At 42.6% G+C, this 13,670-nt stretch overlaps 1 long non-coding RNA gene across 1 annotated transcript; it reads right to left on the bottom strand.

The window, feature by feature from the left end:
* Nucleotides 1-5,347: 5,347 nt before the first annotated feature.
* LOC136392972 (uncharacterized) lies at nt 5,348-6,186 on the bottom strand. The gene is made up of 2 exons (XR_010749012.1): nt 5,838-6,186; nt 5,348-5,432 (listed from the first exon to the last, which is right to left on the bottom strand). It is a non-coding gene; the product is annotated as an uncharacterized lncRNA (long non-coding RNA).
* Nucleotides 6,187-13,670: the final 7,484 nt, after the last annotated feature.

Here is a 13,670-nt window from a genome sequence, read left to right as displayed (position 1 = left end):
AGAGGAAAAGTGAGAGAGGCAGAAAGGTCGATCTGATCCTGTATGTACCCTGACCCGGGATCAAACCCGGATCAAACCCATAGCCTTTGCATTTCAGGATGATGCTCTGACCAGCTGATCTATCTGGCCAGGGCAGTAATGTCAGTTTTTATTGAAGTTTTCTTAGAAGGGGTAGAAGGTGGTTTTATCTCATCTTCCATAACTCAAAGCAAAACTTAAAAAAATTCCTCATTTAATCTTTTTCTTTCCCTAAAAGAAAGAGTTCCTAAAGTCCCTCTCCTTACAGTGACTGCCAAATCTCTCCCTTCTCTTTTCTCCTCTTTCTCACAAACAACTGTCCTCCTTGTGCCTTCCTCCTGCATTCCTTCTGCCCTCTTCCCCTCATGGAAGAGCTCTTAGGTGTGCTCATGCTTTCCCAACTCCTCTTCCCTTACATTATCTCTGCTCAGTAAAACCAAGGAACTGTTTCTGAACCCATCTTTCTTGGGAGGTGATTACAGCAAGAAGGTCATAAATAACTTTTATTCTTCTTTCCACATCATTCTTGACCTCCTTTTAGGAGTCCTTTCATTTTCTTTTTTTTTTTTTCTCATTGCTGAAGTCTTTGGCATTCATTTTGCAGAAGTTTCCCTAACATTTTTTTTATTCCAGATCTATGTTTGACAAACCCTAAAGCTACTTCTTCACAGTTCCTTTATCCATTTGTCTTTCAATTTTTTTATTTTTATTTTTTTTGCTTAGTTGTTACTTTAACACATTTATCATCTCTTTACCAGCCTTCTACCCATGAATAGGCTGCATCTGCGGAGGGAGCTGCATTCACTCCCACTGTTGTCACCTGGTGCCTCATGCACCGTGAGTCCTTTTTCTACTCACCATTGTTGCCCATACCTGCCTGCCTTTGTTGTCTATTCTTCTAATGTCCTTAGCCATGTCTTTAACAACATTCACTATTTTTTAAAAGTCATTTTGAGCCTGACCAGGCGGTGGCGCAGTGGATAGAGCGTCGGACTGGGATGCAGAGGACCCAGGTTCGAGACCCCGAGGTCACCAGCTTGAGCATGGACTCATCTGGTTTGAGCAGAAGCCCACCAGCTTGAGCCCAAGGTCTCTGGCTCCAGCAAGGGGTTACTCGGTCTGCTGAAGGCCCGTGGTCAAGGCACATATGAGAGAGCAATCAACGCGCAATGGAAAACTAATGATTGATGCTTCTCATATCTCTCCGTTCCTGTCTGTGTGTCCCTGTCTATCCCTCTCTCTGACTCACTCTCTGTCTCTGTAAAAAATAAATAAATAAAAAAGTAAAAAAAAAAAAAAAAGTCATTTTGAGACTCTCATTTTTCCCAGGGCATCTCTCATAAGTCTCTGTACTGTGATATAAAACCGTGTGTGTAACGTTGATTTCTGTGGATTGCGGGTGATGGAGTCGAAGGGCAGAATATTCTCTCAGCCATGGCACTAACGCTGCAGGCTGGATAATTTTTTGTTGGGGGGGGGGGGCTATCCTATATACTGTAGGATGTTTAGCAGCATCCCTGGCCTCTACCCACTAAGATGTCAGAAGCCCTCTTAGTTGTGACCATGCAAAATATCTCCAGACATTGCTAAACATGCTCTGGAGGGTAAAATGTCCCCACCATCACCCCTTGTTGAGAACTACTATTCTAGAATATCACCCTTCTGAAATTGATAGATGGTTATACTTTTTCTCCCCAATTGCTGATTTGTTTGCTTAGCCTGGATTTTCAAAAGTGTGGTCTTTGTCTTACTTGGTAAGAGGTTGCCCCTTAAAATTGCAGGTTCCTCTTCTCATCCTAGTTCTACTGAATCAAAAAGGCTAGAAATGGAATCTGGAAATCAAATTTTTATAAGACGGCACCCCCAGCTGCTCCCCAAACGGTAATTTTTATGCCCTAGATTTGACCCTCCTGTGGCATAACTGCTGTATTACCCACATTTTTTTCCTGCAAGTCTTCCTGGTGCTCCAGCTTCGCTTCCGCTCTTGGCCTCAGGATGCCAACACAAATAGGGAGGCCTCAGGTTACCAGGACAACTGGAGCACAGGAAACCATAAGGGCTCAGCGATCCCACAAGGCATCACAGATGGTGGCTGTGCCTGCTTGCTTTCTCCTTAGGGACTCAGTCATACTACTCCCTATTCTCAAACAGCCCAGAATGGCAGATACCTAGGCCCAGTCAGCAGACCCTGATTTTGCAGACCTGGTAGTGGAATATGGAATGGGTAGGATGAAGAATGGTGAATGAAGCTGTTTTATCAATACATTGATATTCCATGTTACCTCAGTGATAACTGAGTTCTGAACTGGTAAGAATTATATTCCCCTGAGAGTTGATAAGATTATGAGCTCTAGAGTTTTTCTATTTGCTTCATTGGACCTTGAGTCTTGGATTTCTTTGGATACCTGGCTAGATGTTTTCGCAATTTGCTTTAGGTCAAAGATTTAGCAGTCAGTCTACTCCTGATACATTGGGAGCAGCTCATATTCAGCAAGAAAAGAATAGTTAATATATAATGAATTTGGGTTCTACTTATATTTCATTATGAAGCTAGACATTTATTTTAAGGCAGATCATCTTGTTTGATTAAAGTCTTTAAAGTCATGAGTGAATGAACATCTGCTTGCATTTAGATGCTTAGAAAATAATGAACTGATCCCAAACCAGAGCAGGCTGCCTCCACAGAACATTCATGGCAGCCAGAGCAAGGGAGAATAAAGGGTAATAAGGCGGAGTCAACAGCTCTTTTTGAACAGTTGAAAGAAAGACTGTCCTGTGGGAGAGGGGTTAGATTTATTTGGTTTAGTTCCAAAGGTGGAATACAGACCTTTATTTTAAATGACAGCGATGGGGAAAGATTTAGCTTAATAAGGAAGAACGTTTGAATAGTTAGAGGACCTCAAATTGAAATGAGCTGAATCATTAGGCAGTGAATTATTTGTGACTGAACTGTTTATATAGAGCAGTGGTTCTCAACCTTTCTAATGCCGTGACCCCGCAATACAGTTCCTCATGTTGCGGTGACCCCAAACCAAAAAATAACTTTGGTGGCTACTTCATAACTGTAATTTTGCTACAGTTATGATTTGGAATGTAAAGACCTGATATGCATTATGTATTTTCCAATAGCTTTAGGCGACCCCACCGGGGTTGCGACCCATAGGTCGAGAACCGCTGATAGAGAGGTTAGATTACCATTTACACAAAGTTTGGATGAGATTTTGGACATAACTTGGGTTTGGCCTATAAGGAGAAGCAGGCAAATTTGTTAGAAGCCAATTCATCTTCTCTATTATATGATTTTGTGGCAACTATTAAAGTCATTGCTATTTTCCTAGGCACCTCTGCCAATTTCACCTTCCTTGTGACATTAAGTATCAGAGTACTTGGTAGTAGAGTCTTTAGAGATTTCTCAAATGTTGTTGTTCCCTATTCCTCTGGAGATTCCTCAAGAGTGCCTCGGGCAGCGGAGAGGTGACATTAAGGATAGTTGGTGCTCTGAACCCCTTAGCCAGGCTTCAACCAGAATAATCTTGTTTTGTAAAATTTTTTTTTTTTGGAGGGGGTGGTTCTTATGAAAAATAATCTGAGGCCCCAATAGTCCAGGTTCTTAATTTTATTGACAGGTAGACTGAGATAGGGAGCAGGGAAGTGCCTTGCCAAAAGGTCACATGGCTAATAAATTTCAGAGTTGGAATTCAGATCTAGCTCTTCTAATTCCAATCATTTGTTTTTTCCACTTCACTAGTCTACCTTCTTATAATTCTGTAAAACTTTCTCCCAATTTCACTGGCCACGACAGAAGCCCAGAATTCTATTTCTTCAGCTCTACTATTCTCTATTAGCCACTGAAGGTCTCTCTGCTGTCAAATCTCTCCTTCTGGTCTATATCATATACATTGTTGCCATGGTATTCTTCATGAAACATTGTCTTCATCTTGACATTTACCTGCTCAAAAACCTTTTTCATATTGCCTAAAAGAAGTTCTCAGCCTGACACATTGTTACCATTCTTTAGAATCTTCATTGTTCCACTGAACTTGAGTACAAATCCATCCTATTATGAGTAATTAATAGGCTGTATAATAGTGAGGTTAACTGAGTCCCACCTTACTCATAGAATCCAATTTTGGCTGGATTTTTGTGTGTACAGTTTTAATCAGGGATGGTGAGAAGATACAAAAGAAATAGAAGATCAACTTTCATAAAATGTTGCATAACAATGTTTAATACAATCCTATTTATTGTATACATACGTGCTTTTTAAAAAAAAACAAGAATGAAGTGTATAGAAATTGTCTGGAAGAGAACACACCACAATTGGTAACGGATGTTGACTCTAATGAGGGGGATTGAGAAAGGAAAGGGGATAGGGGAGAAAGGGGATACTTAAAACATTTATTTTTCCACTTAGCAGAGCCTCACAGGATGGAAGGGAAACCTAAGGAACCCGGCTTGAAACTGACAGATAGAGGAGGAACTGCTCAACTGCCTTGCCAGGCTCCCTTGCAAACCATTTCTTTGCTTCTCCAACCACTCATCTAAGACGTCAAGTCCCAGGAGATCCTTTGATATGTCAAGCTTAAGTCAGTGCCACGATGGCTCTGTTTGGACATAGGGAGAAAGGTTCTGGGGGAAGGAGCCTCGAGGAAAATTCCTTGGCTTCTGTTGAGGGAGAGGAAACATTTGATTTTACTCTCCCAGGAAGGCTGTACCCAGAGTGGGAGAGTTAATTACCTAGAGGCCATCAGAGTACTCATGAAGCGGGCATAGCGATGCTGGAAACTACAAAAGACAATGTGCAGTGAATTTGTGACCTCTCCCGCAAATTATTTTTTTAAAGACATTTTTATTAATTTTTATATATAGGGAGAGAAACATCAATTTGTTGTTCTACCCATTCATGTATTCACTGGTTGATTCTTTTTTTTTTTAATTAAGTGAGAGGCGAGGCAGGAGGCAGGGAGGCAGAGACAGACTCCTGCATGTGCCCCAACTGGGATCAACTCAGCAAGCTTCTTATAGAGGGACGCTCTTCTCATGTGGGGCCACTGCTCCGTTGCTTGGCAACTGAGCTATTTCAGTGCCTAAGGTGAGGCCATAGAGCCATATTCAGAGCCCAGGGCCAAAGTGCTCCAACCATTGAAGCCATAGCTGCAGAAGGGGTGAAGAGAGAGAAAGAGAGAGAGAGAGAGAGAGAGAGAGAAGGGGGAGGGGCGAAGAAACAGATGGTTGCTTCTCCTGTGTGCCCTGACTGAGAATCGAACCTGGGACTTCCACATACCAGGCTGATGCTCTACCGCTGAGCCAACGGGCCAGGTCTCACTGGTTGATTTTTTTTTTTTTGTGACAGAGAGAGGGACAGATAGATAGGAAGGGAGAGAGATGAGAAGTATCAGTTCTTCTTGTGGCACCTTAACTGTTTTTTTTTTGTTGTTGTTGTTGTTTTTCATTTTTCTGAAGCTGGAAACGGGAAGAGACAGTCAGACAGACTCCCGCATGCGCCCGACCAGGATCCACCCGGCACGCCCACCAGGGGCGACGCTCTGCCCACCAGGGGACGATGCTCTGCCCATCCTGGGCATCGCCATGTTGCGACCAGAGCCACTCTAGCGCCCGAGGCAGAGGCCACAGAGCCATCCCCAGCGCCCGGGCCATCTTTGCTTCAGTGGAGCCCTGGCTGCGGGAGGGGAAGAGAGAGACAGAGAGGAAAGTGTGGCGGAGGGGTGGAGAAGCAAATGGGTGCTTCTCCTGTGTGCCCTGGCCGGGAATCGAACCCGGGTCCTCCGCACGCTAGGCCGACGCTCTACCGCTGGCACCTTAACTGTTCATTGATTGCTTTCTCATATGTGCCTTGACAGGGGTTGGAGGTGGTGCAAGTGACCCCTTGCTCAAGTGACCTGGAGCTCAAGCCAGTGACCTTGGGCTTCAAGCCAGTGACCATGGGGTCATGTCTATGAGCCCATACTCAAGCCAGTGACCCTGATTTCAAGCTGGTGAACCCGTGCTCATGCCGGAGACCTTGGGGTTTTGAACCTGGGTTCAAAGTGTGATGCTGTCCCAGTCTGCTGCTCTACTGCACCACCACCTGGTTAGCACCCCACCACACACACACATGCTTCTTATCTGCAGCTTTATCCTAGACCTTTCTTTTGGCCCAACCCAAGCCCTTTGGTGTGGTTTTTACACTTACTGGAGATTGGGGGGGGGGGGAGGTTGGAGGAGAGAAGTATAAGGTAGGGCAGGCAGATAGAGGATGGTTATTAGGTGTTACTTTGCTTTTTCTCCTCCTGTGTTTACACAGAAAGCTTTACCAGTGCCTGACAATTTTAAAAGTGATTATAATGAACATTTGTACATCAAGTTACACAAATAAGCCCTGGCCGGTTGGCTCAGCGGTAGAGCGTCGGCCTAGCGTGCGGAGGACCCGGGTTCGATTCCCGGCCAGGGCACATAGGAGAAGCGCCCATTTGCTTCTCCACCCCTCCGCCGCGCTTTCCTCTCTGTCTCTCTCTTCCCCTCCCGCAGCCAAGGCTCCATTGGAGCAAAGATAGCCCGGGCGCTGGGGATGGCTCTGTGGCCTCTGCCTCAGGCGCTAGAGTGGCTCTGGTCGCAACATGGCGATGCCCAGGATGGGCAGAGCATCGCCCCCTGGTGGGCAGAGCATCGCCCCTGGTGGGCGTGCTGGGTGGATCCTGCTCGGGCGCATGCGGGAGTCTGTCTGACTGTCTCTCCCTGTTTCCAGCTTCAGAAAAATGCAAAAAAAAAAAAAAAAAGTTACACAAATAAGAACCTGATTAAAAAAAATCTGGCTATCATAACAACCTGCTCATGTAGAGCGTGGCCAGAGAGCGTTTCTGCCCATCGTATGTCTGGATGAATGTGTGTACACACGTGCTCATGTGTGTGTGTGCGCACGCGCACACCTGTGTTCCTGCCAGTACACACGCCAGATGATTTTTTGCCCTCTTTGGGTAGTCCAGGCCCCATCAGAGTATGTACTAGAAGTGTTCTGTTTTCCCACTGTGGGAATTCTTTACTTTTGAAGCATTAACTTTCTGATAAAAATCACTTTCCCCAAATCAGTATAGCTTAGGCCTGATTAAAAAAAAATTAACTTGAGTTCATCATGAGAGGGTGTGCAAATTCACACTCTATCTCCTGTGACTTGGGAAACAGATTCCCTAACCTCCATTTCTACTGGACAGAGAATCCATTCCTTTGCTATGTTTCAGAAGATTGGTGACTCAAGGATGATCCTGTTAACTACTGACGGACTGATTAACCTCTGTAATGATTGTTGGCCAGCTACTATTGATAACAAGACTTAAATTACTCCTTAATTCTTGCAAAATAATTGTTTAATTTTATTGAAATATAATTTACATACAAGTCAAATGAGACCACTTTAAGTATATAGTTTATTGAGTTTCTGCAGGTGTTTATACTAGTGTAACCATCTCCCTAGTCAATATATAGAAGAACATTTCAGTCATCACCTAATTCCCCCTGCTGTTAGCCTGGCCTGACCCCACCACAGACGTTCACTGCTCAGATTTCTTATCACTGTAGATTAGTTCTGCCCATTGTAGAGCTTCATATAAATGGAATCATAGAGTATGGATCCTGTGTTTGGCTTCTTTAATTTAGCATAAACATTTTGATATTCATCCATGTTTCTGTGTATATCAATAATTCATCCTTTTTTTATTGCCAAGTAGTTTTCCACTGTTGTCTAGACCACAGTTAGTTTATCCATTCAGCTGCTGATGGATATTTAGGTTGTTTTCTACATTTTGGAAGCTGCTGTGAACATTCACAGACAAGTCATTTTGTCAACATATGTTTGCATTTACCGTGGATAAATATGATACATAGGTGTGAAATCTTAGGATTTATGGTAAGTGAATGTTTAATTTGAAAAAGAAAAAAAAACCCACCAAACTGTTTCCCGGTGGCTGTACAGTTTAATGCTTTACCGGCGTCATATGAGAGTTCTAGTTCCTCTGCATCCTCAGCAGCATTTCGTGTTGTCAGGTTTTTAAAACATCATTCTAGCAGTTGTGTGCTTGTATTTCATTGTGGTTCTAATTTGCATTTCCCCAGTGAGTAATAATATTGAACATCTTTTTATGTGCTTATTTCCATCAATATCTCATTTTTGGTTGAGTCTATTTAAGTCTTTTGTTCGTTCAAGACATTGGAATGTTTGGCTTCTTGTTATTGCATTGTAAAAGTTCTTTATATATTCCGGATACAGTCCTTTGTGAGTATATGAATTAAAAGTATTTCTCCCCAGTCTGTGGCTTGGCTTTTATTTAAAAAAAGATTTTATTTATTTATTTTACAGGGGAGGGGTGTTGAACAAGAACTATTAACTCATAGTTGCTTCACTTCAGTTGTTCATTGATTGCTTGTTGTATGAGCCTTGACCAGGCAAGCCCAGGATTTTGAACCAACAACCTCAGCATTCTAGGCTGACACTCTACCCACTGTACCACCACAGGACAGCTTTTTATTTTTAATTATTTTTTTTAAAATTAACATCTCAGTTACAACATGGCCTCTTCTGTATTGCTTTTTTTTTTTTTTTTTTTTCTTTCTCGAGAGAGAGAGACAGACAGGGAAAGAGAAGATAAGAAACTGATAGTTGCGGCACTTCAGTTGTTCATCAATTGCTTTCTCATACATGCCTTGACCTGGGGGTTCCAGCTGAGCCAGTGACCCCTTGCTCAGGCCAGCAACCTTGGGCTTCAAATCCATGACCTTTGGGCTCAAGCCAGCAACCATGGGGTCATGTCTATGATGACCAGAACTCAAGCTGGTGAGCCTGTGCTCAAGCTGGATGAGACCGTGCTCAAGCTGGTGACCTTGGGATTTTGAACCTGGGTCCTCAAAGTTCCAGGTTGACGCTCCATCCACTGTGTCACTGCCTGGTCAGGCGCCTTTTTGTTTTCTTTATGGCAGTGGTTCTCAAACTTTTTGAAGTTGGGGCACGTTTAAAATCCTACAAATAATTGTAGGCACACTATATACAAACTTCTGAGAAATATGTTATAATAATTAAGTCAAATGTTAAATTAAAAAAATAAAGTCCAAGCATGCTTTTTATGGTAATTAAATGAAATAAATATGACAAAATTAAATTTATTCTGACATTAAAAAACATTTTTATGTAACATTTTTTTGAGTTATGTTTTTTAGAATTTGTAAAAAAGAGGGGTTAAAAAATTTAAAAAATGACAAAAAAGTTATCTTTTTATATATAGATAGATACATTCTTAGTAAGATTTAGTAAATTCGGCAGGTCCCAGCATGAATGTTTTAAGTTTTTTCATTCATACATATCATCTTAACTTTACACCAAACAAAGGATAGAAGAAACTTGCCTCAGTCTTTCCGGGGAACATGGGTAGTGTAAACAATACAGCACCACAGCTTAACAGCCTTTTGCAACCTAATCAGGCAAGTGAAGTGGGGGGTTTGGCAGATTGTCAGCTTATAGCCAATTCCCCTCACTTCTGTCCCCCAAAAATCTGAACTCCAAAACCCTGTTGGTTTTTTGGTCCCCAACAGGCACATATTTCTCTGGAATACCATAGGGCGCACCTGGAAATCTTCTAGGGCACACACTTTGAGAACCACTGCTTTATGGTGTCTTTTGAAGAGAAGTTTTAAAATTTTGTGAAATTGAATTTTTTCCTTTTTGCATGTGGTAGTGCTTTTTGTGCCCTACATAAGAAATCTTTGGCCTGACCTGTGGTGGTGCAGTGGGTAAAGCGTCGACCTGGATGCTGAGGTCGCCGGTTCAAAACCCTGGGCTTGCCTGGTCAAGGCACATATGGGAGTTGATGCTTCCTGTTCCTCCCCCCTTCTCCCTCTGTCTCTCTCCTCTCTCTCTCTCTCTTCCTCTCTCTCCTTTCTAAAATTAATGAATAAATAAATAATTAATTAAAAAAAAGAAGTTATTAAAAAAAAAAAAGGAAAGAAATCTTTGCCTGATCTGTGGTGGCGCAGTGGATAAAGCGTCGACCTGGAAATGCTGAGGTCGCTGGTTCGAAACCCTGGGCTTATCTGGTCAAGGCACATACGGGAGTTGATGCTTCCAGCTCCTCCCCCCTGTCTCTCTCTCCTCTCTCTCTCTGTCTCTCTCTCCTCTCTCTCTCTGTCTCTCTCTCTCCTCTCTAAAATAAATAAATAAAATAAAATAAAAAACCAGACATTGTAGAATATAAATATTAACTTTTTTCTGTGTATTGTCTTCATCTACTATTTATTAACTGTTCATTAATAAAATATGTATCGGTCATCTACTGAATGAGACACTGGAGATACAGTGATGAAAACACTAGACAATGTCCTTGCTCCATGGAGTTTACATTTTAATGGGAAAGGTTGTGTTTTAGTGAACATCCCACTGTATGCCTGGCAAAGTCAAGAAAATGTTATTGCCTCTATCTGTGATTCCTCAACTGAAGGAAGAATTTCAGTTCTTTGACAATCTACTTAATCTAATTACAGCCAGCTGTAACGCAATATGGGGGAGTGTTATCATAATACAGGATGGAAAATTGTAGTAAGTGAGCCCATGCTTCTGTTACTATTGGGGTATAGTGACCGGACTTAATGCTGTCTTCTTTGGTTAAGCAAAAACATTTTGTTTTTGTCCCAGTCCCAGTTTTGATATCTTTCCTGCCAAAAGAGTTCACCGATAGTATCTTTGTAGAACTCGTAGATCTCTTTTCTGATGCCATAGCACCAGATATCTTCCATAATTAACCACTCATAGGTTCCTTAAAATCAGTCATAATTTGTGTTAATGGTACCACTGTTCTTCAAGCCACTTCAAGTATCAGTAATAAGTGCTATTTACTACTAATATTTATAAACTGGTACTGAGAGTTTAGAGCAGGATAAGATCACTGTCATCTAGGTTGACCTTCATCGAAGAAATAAAGCTTGAACTAATAATTCTGAAAGATGAGTAGGATTTGGGTAGATACAAACAAAGAGGGCAGATTAATTTGGATTGATGGATTTGAGGAAGAAAAGGTTAAGGATTATTCATAATGTGGCTCCCCTGTCATCTGTCACAGCAGACATTATTAACTGATCCTGGCACTCATTCTTGTTGAGCCTGGGCAGAGGCTGGTGAGACTGGAACTAGATAATAGGAAAAGAAATGTAGGCATTAAATGTAGAAATATTTTGAAAGAGTCATCAGTGAGATTTCTTGAAAATGTCTCACCCTGGAGGTCAAGATGTGGGGCATTTCCCACGTGCGGCAGGAAAGTCGGTGCAGAGGCTGAACGCAGGGTTTCTGTGGTGTCTGCGCTCAGTAACACGCGGCAGAGGGTGGGATGGACATCACAACGTTACTCAGAAAAATAATGCTAAGGGAAAACAGTACAATGTATTCTGCCAGAGGGCACCACTCAGGCTATTTTTAGGCTGAGAGGGATCTTAGAGTTATAGCAGCTTCCGACTTGGGCTGCAATGCCAACAGTGTAAGCAGCAAATATGGCAAAGAAACATTACCCTGGAGATCTAGGAAGCCAGGAGACCACTTGTTCAAGAAGTCCAACTCTTTCCTGCTGCCACTAAGTCCCCTTTTCCTCATACATTTAGAGTCATCTCAGCTAGAGAAGTGGGGAGAGGCAGCTGTCTGAGAGACCAAGCAATTTTTGTTCAATAGAGTCTCAGCAGTGCCTTAAAAACTGTTTAAATGATCAGATCCAGACTATCTTAAGCTGGTTTGGGACTTCTGAAAGATGTGGTATCAGCCTGACCAGTGGATAGAGCGTTGGACTAGGACATAGGGTACCCAGGTTCAAAAACCCCCGAGGTCGCTGACTTGAGTGCAGGCTCATCTGGCTTGAGTGTGGGCTCACCAACTTGAGCATGGGGTCACTGGCTTGAAGTACAAGGTCGCTGGCTTGAGCAAGAGGTCACTCAGTCTGCTGTAGCTCCCTGGTCAAGGCACATATGAGAAAACAGTCAATGAACAAGTAAGGTGCCGCAATGAAGAATTGATGCTTCTCATCTCTCTCCCGTCTTGTCTCTTTATCCCTATCTGTCCCTCTGTCTCTGTCACAAAAAATAAGGCATGGTATCAGCAACTGTAGAAGACCTTCATGTGAGTGGAAGGTACCAGTCAGCTCATACCACCTTTGATGAGGGAAGGTGGGAACTGAATGATGCAGACCTGTGCACCTGTTTCCAAAAAGGGCTGATTGGGCCCATCTGAGGTAAGTTTGAATAGATGCCAGAGGACTGCAGCTTAGTTGAACAAGCAGCTCAGTGCACCCGGCCGCAGGAGGACTGCTTACCCAAGTGTACCTGCTTCAGCACCACAAATGTCCCAGCACTGGCTGCACCCATTGTGAAGGAAGAGCCATATGGTTGAAACACATCCACTACACCTGACCCTGTCAAACCTGTGAGGACAGATTCTTGTGGTCTGCTATTTCTGTCGGCACCCACCTCTTATCTCTCTGCATCCTATACTTTTCCATTAATAGTCTGTGGAGCTTTCTACCGTATGCATTTTTTTTCCTGCTAGAATTAGTCATGAATTAGCCTCAAATTGCTGTCTTAAAAACTGTTTTAGCCTGACCAGGCGGTGATGCAGTGGATAGAGCATCAGACTGGGATGCAGAGAACCCAGGTTCGAGACCCCGAGGTTGCCAGCTTGAGCACGGGCTCATCTGGCTTGAACAAAAAGCTCACCAGCTTGGACCCAAGGTAGCTGGCTCGAGCAAGGGGTTACTCGGTCTGCTGAAGGCCCGCGGTCAAGGCACATATGAGAAAGCAATCAATGAATAACTAAGGTGTTGCAACAAAAAATTGATGATTGATGCTTCTCATCTCTCCATTCCTGTCTGTCTGTCCCTATCTATCACTCTCTCTGACTCTCTCTCTGTTCCTGTAAAAAAAAAAAAAACAACAACAACAACAAAAAAAACTGTTTTAATGATCAGATCAGACTATGTTAAATTTATTTGGGGACTTCTGAAAGATGTGATATCAGCAACTGTGAAACCGGTAGAAGACTTATGTGAGTGGAGGGTCCACAGTCAGCTCATACCATGTATCCAAAAGTCTGTAACCTTTATGTTCTGGACAGTAGGTGCAAGGGATGCCGGTAGCCCTTAGCTTATTTCAGAATGTACCGTTAACATACCCTGAGTATAAATAATGAATTTGCAAACCCAGTGGTGTCTTGCAATTCCTACATAGGAGAGGCTTAAGGGCAGGATCTGATTGGAAGGGAAGGAAGGCAATTAGACGATTTGTCTTGAAGCTGAGTCCTCAAAGTAGTGTGATTTGTTGACTAGGACTGACTACCAGAAAAATAAAAAAGATATAATTAATAAAAATATCTACTTTGTGTATATAAGTAAGTTTTGTAAATGTAGAATCTAGGATCTTTTAGAAAATCTTCTGTTGATTAATTATTTGATTTACTTAGTTTCTTCCTTCCCCTAACGAGGTATGACACCATTAACCTGACCATTGTAAACACACGCTTGGCTGACTTTTTTCTATTTATGTATTTTAATTTGGTTTACTTTATGGAAAGGGGCAAGGAGTTCACTGCCACTGATGCCAACAAGTCTTCCTCACGTCCTCCAAGCAGTCTTTCCCTTTAT

This window comes from Saccopteryx leptura, chromosome 2 (assembly GCF_036850995.1).
Source record: "Saccopteryx leptura isolate mSacLep1 chromosome 2, mSacLep1_pri_phased_curated, whole genome shotgun sequence".
Lineage (NCBI taxonomy): Eukaryota > Metazoa > Chordata > Mammalia > Chiroptera > Emballonuridae > Saccopteryx > Saccopteryx leptura.
Note: the sequence above shows the minus strand (reverse complement) of the source record. Positions and strands in the feature narration are given on the sequence as shown.